General features: G+C 60.0%; 3 non-coding genes across 3 annotated transcripts in view; all 3 read right to left on the reverse strand.

Moving 5' to 3' along the window:
• LOC146144302 (large subunit ribosomal RNA) overlaps positions 1–862 on the reverse strand; it is a 3362-nt gene extending 2500 nt beyond the window's left edge. The window contains exon 1 of the ribosomal RNA XR_014501086.1: positions 1–862. This exon is cut by the window's left edge and continues 2500 nt beyond it. This is a non-coding gene — a ribosomal RNA (large subunit ribosomal RNA).
• Positions 863–1110: 248 nt separating this feature from the next.
• Positions 1111–1264, reverse strand: LOC146144303 (5.8S ribosomal RNA). The gene has a single exon (XR_014498918.1). It is a non-coding gene; the product is annotated as a 5.8S ribosomal RNA (ribosomal RNA).
• A 247-nt stretch (positions 1265–1511) lies between these two features.
• Positions 1512–2500, reverse strand: part of LOC146144304 (small subunit ribosomal RNA) — a 1811-nt gene continuing 822 nt past the window's right edge. Inside the window, exon 1 of the ribosomal RNA XR_014500565.1 lies at positions 1512–2500. This exon is cut by the window's right edge and continues 822 nt beyond it. This is a non-coding gene — a ribosomal RNA (small subunit ribosomal RNA).

Raw genomic sequence — 2500 nt, forward strand, 5'->3', positions numbered from 1 at the left:
CTCACGTTAGACTCCTTGGTCCGTGTTTCAAGACGGGTCGGGAAGGTGGCTGACTTCAGCCGCGGACCCCGTGCGCCTCGCGAAACGACACCGGAAGCGCGACCGAGACGAAGAGGCTGGGCACTGAGAACAGTCCCCGACCCACGACGCCCCAGCCGGCACCGGGCGCTCGGCCCCGAAGGGCAGACGCGGCGATCTCTCCTCGCCCGAACGGCGGGCCGACGGACACGCGCGCCTATAGTACCCGACCGAGGCCGGGTTACCTTGCGCGCGGCCTTCTCGCCGCCGTCCAGACGGTCGCGGCCTTCGCCCGGCGCTAGTGCGCTGGTCCCCGATCGGGCGGCGCCGCCGGCGGCCCGTGAGGGTCCGCACGACAACGTCGCCGACAGGGGGCCGGCTGAAAGCGACCGGGCGACCCGACAGGCCCTCCCGTTTGCCTCTCGACGGTTTCACGTACTCTTTAACTCTCTCTTCAAAGTGCTTTTCAACTTTCCCTCACGGTACTTGTTCGCTATCGGTCTCGTGACCGTATTTAGCCTTAGATGGAGTTTACCACCCGCTTTGGGCTGCATTCCCAAACAACCCGACTCTGGGAAGACGCCGTAGCGCGCCCGCCTGTCGCCGCCATGGGCCTGACACCCGCTCTGGGACAAGGCCTCGATCAGAAGGACGCGGGCGACCGGCGAAGCGCGCCGTGACGAATTCCGTACGCCACAATTCCGCGCACTCCAAAAGCGCGCGGATTCGGCGATGGGCACATCCCGCTTCACTCGCCGTTACTGAGGGAATCCTCGTTAGTTTCTTTTCCTCCGCTTAGTAATATGCTTAAATTCAGCGGGTAGCCTCGTCCGACCTCAGGCCGAAAGTAAGGACCGGGACTATTCTTCCCGTTCCGCGCTCGCCGTCGGCGCCGCGCGCCGCCGCGCACCTCGATTCCCGCCCTTGAGCCGCCAGCCGTTGGCCTCTTCGAGGTCGACTCGCCGCCGCCGCGCGGGATTCTGGTCGCGATCGTCGCACATCGTGCCGTGCTGTCTTGAGCGGGACGGGCGCTCGCGCGTCCGACGCCGCAGCAGCCGCGCGGAGAAATCCCCGCGCGGAACGTTTGCAACGCGACCCTGAGGCGGGCGCGGCCCCGGGATTGACCCGAGGCCGCAATTTGCGTTCAGAACGTCGATGCTCAATGTGTCCTGCAATTCACACTAATTCACGCAGCTAGCTGCGTCCTTCATCGACTCACGAGCCGAGTGATCCACCGCCAAGAGCCATCCACGATTGTTTCGCTCGCACAGTGCCTCGCACTAAAGGGTGACAAAATATACCGCGCCGAGCGGTCGGCCAGGCCGACGCTTGAAGCCGGAGCGCGCGGCACCGCGGCACTCGACGCGCAAACATTACCGGGTGACCGAATCGCCGGCCGGCGCGCCGCTCCTCGCGGGTCGGGCGCCGGGTAGCAAAAACTTTTTCTCTCGCTTGTCCGAGTTTCGCGTTCGCCGAAGCGTTTGCGAGACCGTTAATGATCCTTCCGCAGGTTCACCTACGGAAACCTTGTTACGACTTTTACTTCCTCTAAATGATCAAGTTAGATCGTCTTCTCGGACGCCGGCTCGACCGTTGCCGGCCGCGCCAGGTCCAATCGGAGGACCTCACTAAACCATTCAATCGGTAGTAGCGACGGGCGGTGTGTACAAAGGGCAGGGACGTAATCAACGCGAGCTAATGACTCGCGCTTACTGGGAATTCCTCGTTCAAGGGAAATAATTGCAATTCCCTATCCCTAGCACGACCGGGGTTCAGCGGGTTACCCAGACCTGTCGGCCAAGGCGAGCACATGCTGATCCGGTCAGTGTAGCGCGCGTGCGGCCCCGAACATCTAAGGGCATCACAGACCTGTTATTGCTCAATCTCGTGTGGCTAAACGCCACTAGTCCCTCTAAGAAGTTAGACGCCGACCGATTGGGTCGCGTAACTAGTTAGCAAGCCAGAGTCTCGTTCGTTATCGGAATTAACCAGACAAATCGCTCCACCAACTAAGAACGGCCATGCACCACCACCCACAGAATCAAGAAAGAGCTCTCAATCTGTCAATCCTCACTGTGTCCGGGCCGGGTGAGATTTCCCGTGTTGAGTCAAATTAAGCCGCAGGCTCCACTCCTGGTGGTGCCCTTCCGTCAATTCCTTTAAGTTTCAGCTTTGCAACCATACTTCCCCCGGAACCCAAAGACTTTGGTTTCCCGCAAGCTGCCGGAGAGGTCGTAAAACTAACGCCCCCCGATCGCTAGTTGGCATCGTTTATAGTCAGAACTAGGACGGTATCTGATCGTCTTCGAACCTCTGACTTTCGCTCTTGATTAAAGAAAACATTCTTGGCAAATGCTTTCGCAGTCGTTCGTCTTGCGCCGATCCAAGAATTTCACCTCTAACGGCACAGTACGAATGCCCCCGTCTGTCCCTCTTAATCATTACCTCGCGCTCCGAAAACCAACAAAATAGAACCGAGGTC

Source organism: Ascidiella aspersa, chromosome 5 (genome assembly GCF_963924565.1).
Source record: "Ascidiella aspersa chromosome 5, kaAscAspe10.2, whole genome shotgun sequence".
Taxonomy (NCBI): Eukaryota; Metazoa; Chordata; class Ascidiacea; order Phlebobranchia; family Ascidiidae; genus Ascidiella; species Ascidiella aspersa.